Here is a 15,400-nt window from a genome sequence, read left to right as displayed (position 1 = left end):
GGATTACTTTGAGATTGGGATGGAACAAAACAAGGCAATATAATCCATGATTTTCTATGCTTCCTATTAATACTAACAGTCTACTGTAATTTAAGATTTTGAACTGTCAAGGGTTCTGGTCATCTCATGGATCAGTCAACCAAGGACAGCAGAGCACATCTGGTGGGATCGGGGTCAGCTGGGTGTTTCTGGTCACCTGGACTTGCACCTCGGACTGGAGACTGCACTGGACTGCACTGGTTACTGAAGACGGGAGATCAGTGAGATGGCGAGTTTGCTTCAGCAAGCCTTTAGCAGTAGCTAGCCAGCTGGGTCAGATGGTTCCCTTGGAGTTTTGGGATTTCTTCAGAATTTGGGCTTAACTGAAATAGGAGTTCAGCAATGCTGAGGCCTTAGCTTGGTAAGTAAAATCAGGAATCAGGAACAAGGATGGAGAATTCAGGAACAGGGCACATGAAGAAATCTGGATCAAATCAGGAATCAGTGTGTGTGTGTGGGTGCTGCGAGGTTCCCTTATTTATCATGCCAAATTGCATCAATAAATTATATGACAGGGGTAAGCCTACTGTCCATACCCCTACTGCTAGAATTGGGCAAAAGCATAATCTCTGCCTTGATTTTCGCTGATTGGATGACAGAAAGGGATGTCATGTTTTATTAGATGATCTGGAAACCTCCCATAGCTATTGGGACCAAAATCTAACTTTCCCACAAATACATTATTGTAGTTATTACCTCTAAGAAAATCAGATGCACATGTTACATATCTTGTGGGTCATATTTCAATCCAAGTCCAAAATCTGTGAGACCTGGTTTAGGCTTTCTGCAACATTTTGGCTATTTTAACCATGAAAGATGTGGCCTAAAATGTCCCTATTTTATACATAGATGTGCAATTACCCCTGGAATATGTATATGTAATGTCATGTGCGCAAATTCAATACTTCCCCCGCAAACGGTTATTCTTCACAACTTCTGCTCCTTATGCAGTGCAGGGTTCAATCACATCTTCAAAGAAAGAGCATCAAGTTAGAGTTAAAATTACCAACTTTCAGATTTCTCCTCATTCTTGTGGCAAAGTTACATGTCTTCAAATTTCAATTACAAATAGGCTTTTTAACCACCAAATGGCACGTTTTTCTTTTCTTTCAACTGGCAGCAGCTGTCAAATTCCTTTGAATAGGATGGGACGTCCCTCTGTTAATTGAAGTTTCCTGTCCCTCCCACTTGAACAGTGAGTGTCTTATCCTGCTATTGTCTTGGCCTGGGGCAAAGACAAATGTCTAATGAAGTCTCCCTGACCTGGGATTCAAAGCCCCCATGTTCACAATTAGCATTTCCTGTTCCAGCAGTGGAGGTGTCATCCTTTTTCAGGGTCAGCACTGACAGAGCAAGTATTTTGTTATATAGTTTATTTACTCAGACTGAATTTAGCTTTCAGTTTTACCTTTTAAATCAATCTTTCCTTTAAACATATAAAATAAAACAGTTTATAAGTGTGTCTTTACCATTACAAATCCTTTTACAATTCTAAGTAATCAAGCCTTGACACAATAATGTACTTTTAAAATAGGCGATTTTCCTCCTTCAGTCAGGAAAAAGCCCATTTGACTTATTTCTTTTAAATTTGGTTTTCATCTGCAACAAATACCCATTTTAGTCAGCTCTAGTCCTTCCATTGAGTGCTGGAATGGTTTGCAGCATGGATACATGTATCATTCCTTTGTTTAGAGTCTCTCTCTGCACAGCTGATTATGATACTTGTTGCAAAGTTTTAGCCTCATTTCCAGTGGAAAAATGAAAACAAAGTCCCTGGTTTGCTTTTCAAATGATATTGCTGTCAGGAGCTGTCATTCAATGAGGCCCGGTTCCTCTGAACCACAATGGATGATCCTGGGCATTGCAGGGCCTTTTTCATCATAATGGTTTATGAGAAATTAATGGATTTGGTCCAAAACAGCACTTTGAAGTTGAAAAGAGGACATTTAACAGAGGCATTTTGGGTTTTTCAGCACAATAATGCTGCTTCTTCCTTTGTTCCATGTTGACTGTGGCAGAGCCCACTGACATGCTCCTGCAGTGAAAACTCTGCTTTCACCCCACCCTAACTTTGTGTGGCAGTGTTTGCAGCCTTTATCTGGTTGTGAAACAAATGCAGTTTTCAAGATTTTGGCATGCACAGGAGTCAGCACGGTAATTTTGGACTGTTTCTTTCACCATTGCAGTAAAGTGATGTAGTGAGGCACATTGGAGTCAGTCAAAATATCCCATATGCATGCACATCAAGAAGGTTGACAGGCAGGCTGAGCTGAGCTACAAGGGGCTACTTCATTTTTATTACCGATTTAACAAATGCCTGTTAGACATGATAAAACAGGTGTCAGCATTGTATGGATCTAAAATCTGGGGGTTTTCCTCATGTGCCACTCTGGAGGTTTTGGAAAACACATATGTGAGGAAAGTGCCAGGCTTATCACCCAGCACTCCTGTTGATATTTTTAGCCTAGGAGTTTTTTAGAATTTCTTCTGAAAATTCGGCTTTCCCCCTCCACAAACCAAATTATAGGCAATGCCTCTCATAGAGGTGGTGTCTTCGCCCATACAGCACATGTTTTGCTGGTATTCAATTGGGATTGACTTAACAAAGTGGTGTGGCTTTGGGGTTGTTGATGTAAACAGTTGCATGTCTAAACTGCAATGCAAGACCCTGCTTAAAATGAAAGAGCTGTATTAATTGAGAATTGAAGAATTCTATCCAGAATAGAAAGGTTACAGTCATTAGCATTGTATAGCAAAGCATGAGTGGGTTTAGGGCTAATTAAGTGTAAATCTAATGTTAAAAGCAGTACAGAACAACAGTTCTGATGATTAGATGTGCTCCCCTTAAAGGCCCATACGAGTTGGCTGTGTATTCACAAGTTGTAAAGGAGCAAAGAAGAGGATATTGTGCATTTCTTATAATTTTTTTTTAGATTTTACAATAATATGACGTAGGCCTTATTAAAAATAATATTATGTCATGTAGGGAGGCCATGTCCCTATTTGTGAACCACAAAAATGAATATTGTATGTATGATATTTTAAATGTTGTAAGGGTGGCTTCTAGAAGGATATTTAGAGTATTCTCAAGTTGTTATAGATAGATTGTGATTATTTATGCTGAGCACATTTTAGATAATGTTTATGGTTTGTGATTTATTTTATTCGGTTACTTTTTGAATAAAGTTGATCTTTGCTATCAAAAGAGCAAGCCATAAAAATGTTTGTGTAGATGGCAGTAGTGAAGTTACACTACATTGTTCACCAAACAATAACACCTGTATCCCTGGTACATCACAGTGGGGCTGGATTCTGACTGTTGCATTGACTAAGATAATGGCCCTAGTACTGTTGCTTAAACATTAACCATCCTCACCTGGAATACACAAGGACACTCACACGATAAAGAGTCTTGGGGATTATATGAATTCATTCACCTGTAGAGGAGGAGCCAAATACCCCTACTAAAACCTCTCCTCCCATGTTGCCTATATGTTGGGAACTGGAAATTGGACACGTGCAGTACCAGTGAAGATGCCTATATCACACTGAATTCTTGAGACAAGGTATCCACTGAGAAAAACCCATATTTTATTCACGAAGAAATGATGGTCTTCTTGACAGAACCCTGGAAGAAGTATGAAAATGGATGAGAAAAAGGACTGGTGACATCATAAGAAACAGAACTGTGTCAGAAAAGACACAAATGAAGAAGGAAAATAAATATTCTATAAGATGTGAAAAGGAGATGTTGAAGTTAAGCAACATTTCAGGATCGAAATGATATGTTCGTGTGAAGAAATACTGAAGAAAATGTAAAGTCATTTTACACTTGTACAGATGCTGTAAAGCAAGTAGACAAAGTGATCCTGAGGTTGGCTATGTAGTGAAAATATTTTGGCGATGCACCAATGTATATACATAGGAATATACAGAATCTGGATGTTCAATAATGCACTTTAGCAAACTTGAACCCCGTGAATGGAAAAGACTTGAGTGTGGCGCAGTTGGAAAATATCTGTTGGCGAAGGAGAATTTAAGAATGGCTGGCTGGCCCAGCACCAAGAGTCGAGGCCACTGTAAGCCTGTTTGTCTGTCAAGAAACTATATGAACATGAGAAAGGAACAAACTTCTGTTTGAGGTGGAACGAAAAAACAATGAAGGTGTCATGAGTAGACTGTAGGTCAAGCTACACCGAAACCAGAAGATAAGACCATGTAAAACTCCCTTTTATTCTTGGGCACAGAGAGCTTCTACAAGGCCAAGTTGAAAGTCTAATTGAATGGCAGACTGCAGGAGTGATGATAGATGTTGGGCTAATTGGGAAGAGGAGTCATGACAAAGTCGACCCTCCCAGAACCTGCGGTAACCAGCTTGCGTGCTGCTTGCAAGTGGAATATTCAAGAGGGGTACAAGCTTGCCAACCAATTATGGAGGGCCACGTATCAAAGAGCCCTATAGTTTGTGTAGCCAACAGATTGTGGTGTATTTTATGACGATGAAGATGACTTGCACTAGAGGAGGGTTTAGTTGTCCACCTGATCTTAGAGACCCAATCACAACCCCCATCAGTATGGAACATATATCTAGATGTTCCCTTTAAGCCTATCACATTCCCAAGTAGTTTCTTTTAGTTTGCCACATAGTGTGACATCAATGATGACACGTTTTTGCTATATAAGAATGTTTTTTCATGTAACACGTTGAGAGTCTTGAGCAAATATCTGTTGATGTCCATTGTACTCCCTGTTTTAGATAATTGTTAATAAAACAGTCCTAAGTTTTGCCAACTTCCTGAGTCAATTTGATTATTAATTTATGAGTAATTTCTGCTTCACCATCCATCTCTAAGAATTACTACCACGTCTTAAAGTGCCTCAGGTCCCAAGGTACATGAGGTAGGATGGTTAAAGATCCGTCAACCCAGTAGCCTTTTTAGGGTCTCGGAATATCAGATGTCCTCCATCATTTAGATAGAGGACTGCAAGGTTTCCTGTGGATATCTGCAGAAAAGGCTCTTGTAAGGCATAAAGAGATAGGTGGGACGGGTCCCTCTTTCACAAAATCCCCTCCTGGTTTCTACAGGTAGCTGAGCAGACCGAAGGCGACGGTGGCCGATTGAGGAGGAAACGATCCAGATGGGCTGGAGATGAAAAGCAAATGGTGAGTAGATTGAGAAAGGTGGTAAACAATAAATGAGCATCGAGTGGGTAAAGTTATAATGGGAAGAAAGTAACGGAGGGTTGATCGGTACTTAGTTAAATGACAAAGAGCGTCAAGTAAAGGTGTAATGATGAGGAGTGTCACAAATTAATCCATAATCCTACGTTCAAAGAATGCTTAGAAGGTGTAATTTCAAAATCCAAGTGGATACATAGGTGACAAGCAAACAAGGTTTGCTAAAGGGAATAACTCACACCACCATCCCGGTATTTTTATGGGCAAGAATAGCAGCGAGGAGTAGTGAGAAGAGATATATGTTGAGGCCGGCCATTTTGTCTGTTTTTGTATTGTATGCATACGTATTTTATGAATAAAGGAAACAATCAGATGTTGAAGAGCGAAAAATGATAAATTGTGCTAAAAGGATGAGAGAAAATGTTTTATGTATTTAGTTATTGAGGGTATTGACTGAATAGGTAGATTGAAGTAAAGTGAGACATAGAGGTTTGGACTGGTGACGATTGGTGCATGCTCATATTTATTGTTTTCCTGAAAAGTATTTTCTGTGTAAAAGAAGGATAAGTATTGACAGTCGATTTGAGACTTTTCACAATGGAGGATGTTACTGCGCTCATGCACCTAGGCAAATAGTTGCCAAAACACACACCCAAGCTTAAGCAATATAGGGCAGAATGGGTTAAGGGCATGTCAGATAAAATGTTCATACCATGGCCACAAGGGGGATCACTGTCAAATGCGGTTTTGCAACATATGACCACATACTTTCACGCTGCGTACATGGGAAAGAAGTTGATGAAAAGGTTAGCTAGCCTAGAGCTTTGGAAAATGTATCGGGAGGAATGGGAAGACCTGCCTCCTGAAGACTGGATGCTTAATCTGTATTAAGAGGGGGATGTTGCGCCTTCTGCTCCCTCTACCGTGCCTGAAGTGAATGGTGATAGTACAAAATATTAAGGATTGTAACTGTTGAGGGAACGTAAAGCAGCAACAGGATATAGTAATCCGATACATGAACCGCCTGCTTATAGCAGTGACGAGACCCCAGAAAGAACGTCAGAAAAAGACATGGGCCCTCATTACAACCCCGGCGCTAAACCATGGCGCTATTAGCACCATGGTTGGTGCCGGTGTTGTAACAAGTCCGCCATGGTGGAATGGGGAAATAGCGCCCCATTCCAAGGTTGGTGGGGCGGTATTTCCCCATTTCACCATGGCCCTTCCCCATTCCCATTTTCGCCCCATAGGGATCAATGGGACTGGGGAAGGCGCTAAGTACGGTACCGCAAATTCATAAAAGGCGATCTCATAGTGAGAGGGGGGAATCGCAACCATGTATGAGCAGACTGGGGTCATTATCAGGAAGAAGGCGATCAGTTACCATTGACCTTGCTATGGAGAGGCAGATGATGGGAGCCAATTGCGATTTTGGGATTTCGTAAATCTCTTTGTTAGAAAAAGGAGGGGTCAGAGCTCAGTATAAACCATGTCCTCAGATGGCTAAGGAAAATGTTACATGTAAATTGTCCAGTTTAATGGCAGGTGCAGGGAAATTGATCTATAAATTGGGAAAAATGACAGACATAGGGGACATTAAGTGTCTTCTAGCAGCTATCCTTGTGGAAAGGGCTGATAACATTTGGACGAGAGCAGGATCACAGAACACATCGCATGATGGAGCGCTGTTTAATAATTGTAGAGCGACAGTCTGGAAAGTGCTTAGAGTACAATATCCTGATATGTCAGATATGGGTGCAATTATGGCAGGTAAGATGCAGGAAGGTGAAGATCTGCTTGCTTACATTCATAATGTTCAGAAACAGTGGTCTTTGGAAACTCATGAGCCTTGGGGGAAATCAATATATAATGCTATAGAAGGAGTGATGTTGACCAGTGGAGAGGGTCTGGGGACACAGCAAGTAGCAGGGGTGCCGCAGGCGAATAATCAGTGGCAGTCGGATCAAGGAGGGAACAGATTTATGCCAAGAGGCAGGGAGGATTCAGAGGAAGGGGAGGCTTTCAGAATAATCAGGGAAACTTTCAGAGTAACCAAGGTGGTTTTTAGAATGTGCAGAATGATAATCAAGGCATGCAGAGAGGGCATATTAGGAGACTCCATCCTGTGTGTTGGACACGTGGAATGACAGGCCACATTGTGTGAACATGTGGGAGCCAAGGGTATGTACAGAATGGGCAATTCTCAAGAGGGGGACAACTTATCCTCCAGCATATAGCCCACAAACTAGGGATGAGTCTGCCCAAGATCAGACAGTGTATCAAGCACAAGTGCTACAAGTACATCAGGCTTTGCAACCACAGCAAGCACTTTTGAATCCACCACAAGGGCAGTCACAGCACACACTCATGCAGATACAGCAGAGTGCAAACACGGGGTAGGTATTGACTCCTAGAATAGGGGAGGTCACTATCGCAGGAGGGAATGATATGATATGATATGGCATTTACAACACGCCTATACACAAGTGTTTAAAGGCACGACAAGGAAAGGGAATGGAAAGAGAGGGAAGACAGACAAAAATCCTACTAAGCTAGGTGTCATTCAGATCGCGCAAGTGCATAGGAAGGGGGAAGGGGAAAGTGCGAGGGGAAGTGGGAGAGAACAGTGAAGTAAAAGGATAATAGAATAAATAACAATAAGTAAAGTACAGCCAGCAGCTGGCAAGTGCAAGGGTAAAGGGTAAGTGCAGACATCAAGTGTCAAGTGCTGGTAAAGGGACTGTTTGGATACAGAAAAAACAGTCCCCACGCGGGGGGTTGCAAGGAAGGCAGTGTAGGTGTGCAACTGGCAGGGGAGGGGAGCTGGGTTCGAGATCAGAGGGTGGTCATGTAGCCAGTGCAAAGTCAGTTTCAGCCAGGAATCAGCAGGGGAGAGGAGGAGAGAAAGCAGAAGCAAAGAGAAAGGTTTTGAGGTGCTTCCAGAACCAGATATGTTCTCCTCAAGTTTCAGGGGAGCAGGAAGGCTGTTCCAGAGGGAGGCCCAAGCCGAAGAGAGAGATCTACCACCAACTTGTTGCTTGGAGAAGCAACTGACCCTGAATGAGTTGGAGGCGGAAGAGCGAAGAGCTCGAGAAGGAAGATATTTAGGAAGAGAGAGTTGAAGGTATTAAGGCCCCAGGCCCAGAAGGTCTTGTGGACAACACAGAGGGTTTCGAACTTAATCCTTGCAGCCACTGGTAGCCAGTGCAGAGATTTCAGTCCTGGAGAGATATGATCCCTGGGCTTGAGGAGAAGTCTCACAGTCCTGTTCTGGATGAGTTGCAGAGGGTGAAGGGTGGAAGCAGGCAGATTTAGAAAAAGGCTGTTGCAATAGTCCAGCCTAGAGAGAACCAGAGATCTGCAGACAGTGAGCTTCTGGGGGAAGGAGAGGAAAGGAAGAATACCCATGAGGAGGTGCAGCTGGTTGTGTGACTTCTTAGAGACGTCGGAGGTGTGAGGAGAGAAGGAGAGTGTGGAGTTGAAGATGAACCCAAAGTTTTTTGCCTCACAGGTGGGATGAGGAAGAGGGCCAAGAGAGGCCGGTCAGAGAGTGAAAGGAAAGGAGGGTTTGGGTGTGCCGATGAAGAGAATCTCTGTCTTACTAGCATTAATGCAGAGATCATTGGCGGCACACCACTCCTGGATTGCAGAAAGACAGTCAGATATGAGAGAGGGAGAAGAGGTGGTTGAGGGTAGCCTGAAAATGATCTGAGTGTCATCCGCAAAGCATTGGAAGTTGGGGCAGAGCACGGCAATGCCGTGGGCTAGAAGTTCCAGGTATTGGTTGAACAGCCAGGGAGAGAGGTTAGACCCCTGGCGGACACCACAGGTAGAGATAGAGATAGAGGAGAGGAAGAACCCAAGTTGAACCTGGGAAGGTCGATCAGAGGGAAAAGAAGTAAGCCACGCCAGGGCTTGACCGGTGATCCTAAGGTTATCACAGAGCTGGTTGAGCAGGATGGCATGGTTGACCGTGTCGAAGGCAGAGGAGAGATCAAGTAAGATGAGGACACAAGGAGTGTTGGAATCAAGGTTGGAGAGCAGGTCTTCACAGATGTTAAGTAGAGCAGTTTCCCTGCTCCTGGCAGCTCTGAAGCCAGACTGATGATCATGGAGACAACCAACAGATTCAGTGTGAAGATTGAGCTGGGAGATGGCCAGCTTTTCCAAGAGTTTGCCCAGGAAAGGAGTAATGGAGATTGGGTGATAGTTAGCCGGACAGGATGGGCCGGCAGAGGGTTTCTTAAGAAGGCGGTGCACAAAGGAGTGCTTCAGAGGGGAATGGAAGACTCCAGTGGCAAAAGAGTGGTTGCAGAAGTTGGCCAGGGCAGGAGCCATGGAGTCAATGTGGTCCTTGATAGTTTTGGAGGAACAGGGGTGCACCTGTTTTGACGAGACTTTCATAGATCGGACTTGCCTAGAAACCTTGCCTGGGGAGAACAGGGGAAAGGCTGACAAGGGGGGATGAGAGGAGGACGAAGAAGGACCAGTGGAAGAGCAGGGAGTAGAACAAGGAGAGAGGACAGGATGTCCTGAGTTTTAGAGATGAAATGAGAAGCCAGTGCTGTGCAAAGGGCCTAGGAAGGGACAGGAGAGGTAGAGAGTGCGGCAGGATTGGCCAGTTCCTTGCAGATTTTAAAGAGTTCGGCTGAGTTGTTGGATACTTCAGAGAGATGTGGGCTCTCTTCTTACTGTGGACAGAGAGTCGGTATTGCCTTTGGAGCAGGCAGCAGGCCAGTTTGTCAGAGGATGAAAATGAAGCACGCCATTTCATCTCAGCCACCCTGCACTTGCTCTTAAGGGTGAAGAGGTCTGAGTCATACCAGGAGTTGCACTTGGCTTCGGGCTTCAGACGGATCCTCATGACAGGGGCAAGAATATCAAGAGTGTAAGATAAAGCAGAATGGAGCATGGAAAGGGCTGTGTCACGGTGTGAGTCGGACAAAGGAGGTAGGGGGGATGAGAAAGTGGTGGCGAAAGCCTCAACAGACACGTGGTCAATAAACCGAGAAGGTGGGTGGCAGTGATGGAGTCGGCTTGGCCTGAGGGGTAGAGGGGGTGAGCTGGGAGGAAAGGAGAAAGCGATCACTCCAGGAGAGAGGAGTGGTGAGAGGGATAGAGAGGGGAAGGCCTGAGGAGATCAGAACATCCAGAATATGCCCTGCAGAGTGAGTCGGGCTAGAGGGGAGAATAGAGAGTGAAAGACAGTTGCAGAGGTCACGAAAGAGTCCTAAGGAAAGACACGAAGCATCCAGGTGGATGTTGAAGTCTCCCAGAAGGAGGTGTTGAGTGGTCGAGACCAGGAGGGAAGAGGAGAGTTCCACCCACTCAGAGAGGAAGGTGGAGATCTGAACAGGTGGCCGATAGATAGTAGCCACAATAAGGGAGTGGCTAGGAGAGAGAGAGAGAGAGAGAGAGATAGGGAGAGAGAGAGAGAGAGAGAGAGAGAGAACCTGCAGACGAGGCATTTGAAGGAGTAGTAGGCCTGCTTAGGAATGACAGAGGCAGGAATCCACTCAGGGAAGATCAGGACTACACCCCCTCCGGAGCGGTTGTACCTGGGCATGGAGAGGATCTTGTAGCCATCAGGGAGGAGAGTGTCAAAACGTGTGACAGATCTGGCCATGAACCATGTCTCAGTGAGACCGAGGACATCAAGGTCGAATTCCTCAAGAAGGCGGCAGATGTCAGAGGAGTGTTTGACAGCTGAGCGAGCGTTAAGAGTGGCAATATGGACACATCAGAGGTACGCCCTGCGGAGGTGTAGAATAAGCCCGAGTGGGTGCAGAAAGGGAAGGAGGAGAGGGCAGGGTAGCCAAGTAGGAGGCAGCAAGGGGAGCTGATGAGGCTGTGGAGGGGGGAGAGGTGACAGCAGAAGAAGAGAGAAAATTGATGATGGGCGGGAAGCATCTATCGAAGAGGAAGAGATTGGCCTGAGGGCCTTCGACCAAGATGGTGCCATTCACAAAAACATTAATGATGACCTTAGAGGAGTGGAAGGAGGCCAGCAGGGCCTCCCACCCGGTGCTACCATTAATGGGAGAGGAAGAGAAAGAAGAGAGCACAGAGACCATATGTAGGGTGCATAGGCCAGGAGAGGGAACGACAAAGAGGATGTCAGTAAAAGTTTGCCTGGAGGAGGCACTGGTATAGATGTCAGCGATAGGAGGCCTGGGTTGGAGACCAAGATGTTCTTTTCAAACTTCTTCCTATCAGATTTAGTGAGGAGAGCAGGATAGTCAATAGAGAAGAAGTTAGCGAAAAATAGGAGAGACAGAGAGCACCATAGAGTAGGTAGGGAGGGGAGAGAAGAGGAAAGGGAAGGAGAGAAGAGGAAGGGGGATGGAAGGGGAGAACACTGGGGAAGGACACAAGGCAGGGTGCATGCAGACGAGATGGAGAGGAGACACAAATTGAACAATTGGACAGGACAAAAGACACTCAGATTTTAAAGATTATCATAATGCAATTTTAAAATAGGAGAAAAAGACCCACCTAAGTCTGACAGTCCTAATAGAGGGGAAAAACCTAGCTTTGACAGTGCAATTTTTAACTACTTTCAGATTGCAATTCAGACAGGAAAAAACACGCCTAAATTTGAGAGTCCTGAATAGTGGAAAAAAGGCCTAGGTTTCACAGTGCAATTTCAACTACTTTCACAATGCAATTCAGACAGGAATAACACGCCCAAGTTTGAGAGTGTGCTTGGTGGTCAGGTTTGAAGGGTAGGGTGCAGTTCTAAGCCTAAGCAGGGCCAAACTTACCTGCCATAGTCGCGGATGGTTGACAACTGGCTTCCCCTGTGGACACCTGCAGACACTGGATGGAGCTGCATCAGTTGGAGCCGCCCTTTGCATAGGGGCCCTTAGCTGCAGGGGCTGCCCGGCAGAGGGCTGGCCTGGGGAGGTCAGTGAAGACCAACAAGAGACCAATCAGAGTGGGAGGCGGGTAGGGAGGTGGGAGGAGGGAGGAAACAGGAAGAGGGAAGCTAGAGGGAACGGGGAATGAAACACACAGGGCACGAAGCTAACCAAGGGCACAACGTTGAAATCACGGCCAAGTAGGGTATTGAGGGGCCAACACTCACCTGCCTCGCCAGGCTAACACAGAGGCGAGCAGGGAGTACACCCAAGGTAGCACCAGGCAGAGCATGGCCCAAGTGACCAATCAGAGATGGAGGCGGGTAGGGAGGCGGGAGGAGAGAGGAAGCAGGAAGAGGGAAGTGGAAGGGAACAGAGAAAGAAACAGGCAAGGCACGGGGCTAACCAAGGGTACAAAGTTGAAATCACAGCCCAGGAGGCTCTTCAGGGGCCAACACTCACCTGTCTCTCCAGGTTAACAAAAAAAAGACTTTTACAGGTACGGGAATAAGAATGTATCCACAATAGGACAGATCACATGGTGACTTTATGTGTTCAGTACTATTGGCTACGCCAAATCCTCAAGAGGATCCAAGGATTGATGTTACCATAGGAGGTAAATCATTTACTATTTTAGTAGACACTGGGGCAACTCGCTCATGTATACGAGAGGGAATATTTGCGTTATCAGGAAATGTTGACTGCTCAAGGGTTCTCTGGAGCTATAAGTAAAGTTCCTTTTACTGAAAAATTACCAGTCTCTATAGGGCAGTGTGATATGTCTGTCCCACTGATGTATTCAAGACAGACACCAGTTAATATTCTGGGCCGAGATTTAATGACAAAGTTGAATATGACGATTTACTTCACTGACAAATGCATAGTGTGTTCAACGCCAGGAACATATTATTTAAATGTGGGCAAATTTATCATGACTTTTACTGGAGAAATAGCTCTGCGAGGAATGCTGTTAGAGCCAGAAGTTTTTCACTATGGGGTATGCATTTTGTTAACGTAGCTACCTGGCTTAGTCGGCAAGATTATGAGAATCCCTGATGAGTTTCTATTCAGGCCACAAATACCTGTGGACAAGAGAGGGGACAGGTTCTTTCCCTAGAATTGCAGGCAGCCATAGTGTGAGGGGAATAAGCCACCCTCGAAGGATTTGATGATGAGGGCAGGCCATGGAGAATAGTGATTGCCACTGGGGAAGGCTATAGTATGACTGACGTCACTGATGAGGATATGTTCAAAGACGAACTGTCAGACGATGAAGTAGTATTCGAAATGAGGATTACTTATTAGATCAGGATAGAAAGAAGTGAGATCCCACACAGTGAATGGTGATAGTGCGGCAGTGTCCAGCATTTTTTGATGAGGAAATAGAAAAAGTGCCAACCTCTTTAAGGACTGCAAGCACCTATAACATAGGCCTGTTGAAGGGGGGTGGGAGAGGTCAAGATTAAGTTGCAACCAGGAGCAATTTTGCCTCGAGCAAGGCAGTATCCCATGTCTCCAGAGGCAGATGAGGTTATTTTCAAGACTATATCGTCCATGATGGATCAAGGCATCTTGGTGACATCAGAGTCACCAGTGTATCCTTTAAAAAAATCAAATGGTAGGTTATGGCATTTAATTCAGGATATGAGACCGATTAACCAGATTGTAGAAGCAGAGTTTCCTCTAATTCAGAATCCTGCATTATGTAGTATTCCCCCAGAAGCATGATATTTTACGGTGATTGACTTCAAAAATGCATTTTTCTCAATCCCGTTGCATAAAGATTGCCAATGTCTTACATCATTTACGCTCTGGCAGGCTAACCTGAAAAGTACATGTTTTCCCCCAGTGGTATTGTGAGTCTCCATCGATCTTTAATAGGGTCCTGCAGATGGACCTAAGCAATATTGATTTGCCAAGTGTTGTGCTGCAGTACGTAGATGATATTTTAGTATGTAGCACAACAGAGAAAGAGTGGAGATGAGACTCAATTCAGCTATTGATTATTTTAACAGACAAAGCATATAAAGTTGATAAGGAGAAATTGCAGTATTGCCAGGAACAGTTGTTGTACATAGGTCAGTTAATTTCACATGAAGGAAAGAAAGTTACACCCGAAGGAGCTGAGGCAATCATGAAAACATCAAAACTGCAAACGATAAAGCAAATGCAGCAGTTTCTGGGACTGTGTAATTATGTCAGAGCATGGATATTTCGTTATAGTGCATACACAAGACCTCTTTTGCAGGCCCTGAAAATAGCACAAGTGAATAGGGAAAACATTGATGGAATGAGGAATTAGAAGAAGGGTTTCACGAAAGGCAATTAAAAAAGGCAATTAGCACAGCTCCAGTTTTAGGAATTCCCAATTATTCTGAGGAGTTATTTTTGTTTTCGCACACAAATGGAACAGTTGTGACAGCAGTACTCGCATAGAGAACCACATTGGGGTACAACCCCTTAGCATTTTACAGTGGGATTCTGGACCCAGTTATGAGGGGCCACTTCCCTTGCGAACAATCACTGGCAGCAGCCGCATTCACCATTGAGAAGTCTGCCAGCATAGTGTTTGGGTGTTCCATGACTTTATTTGTTGAGCATGCTTCATTTGCTGTTTTGGAGAAACGTAAGGGTACACAGACGTCTCAAAGAGCTTCTGATTATGGAGTGGTTATATTGAATCCAGCAATCAAGATAGTCAGGTATAAAATGGTGAATCCGGCCAAGTTTGTAGCTGAAACACTCGCAGCGAATGAGCAAGTGCATGATTGCTCAAATTATGAGGAGTCCTACGAAGAGATCCAGAGGGTAAAGAAAAATGCCCTAGCAGCTGGGGAGGTTCTCTTTATTGATGGTTCTTCGAAGATTGATCAAACTGATGGAGAAAGGCATTAAGGCTCAGCTGTGGTAAGGGACAGAGCTAATGGGGAACTTGAGGTAGTAGCAAGTGCGGGACTACCGTCTCATTTTTCAGCAGAGGCTGCAGAATTGGTGGTGCTTATTGTCATGCTCGAGAATCACACAAGGCAGGAAGTGATGGTGTACAGTGACTCCGCCTACGTGATGTCAACCGTGAACGCAGGGTTAGCATGTTGGGAGAGGAGGGGTTACCTCTGAGCAGACAGCACTCCAGTGCAAAACGCTGCATCATTGGACAGACTTATTAAAGCAATACAACTCCCAGTAGCATTTGCGATAGTTAAGTGCACAGCACATACTAAGAGAACTGACCTTATTTCATGCAGAAACCACGACACAGACGAAGAGGCCAAAAGGGTTGCATATTCATCTGATATTTATAGTTTTGATACTCCTGATCTGA

Source organism: Ambystoma mexicanum, chromosome 2p (genome assembly GCF_040938575.1).
Source record: "Ambystoma mexicanum isolate Mex_15411 chromosome 2p, UKY_AmexF1_1, whole genome shotgun sequence".
NCBI lineage: Eukaryota > Metazoa > Chordata > Amphibia > Caudata > Ambystomatidae > Ambystoma > Ambystoma mexicanum.
The sequence above is the reverse complement of the archived record's forward strand: the minus strand, read 5'-3'. Positions refer to the sequence as shown.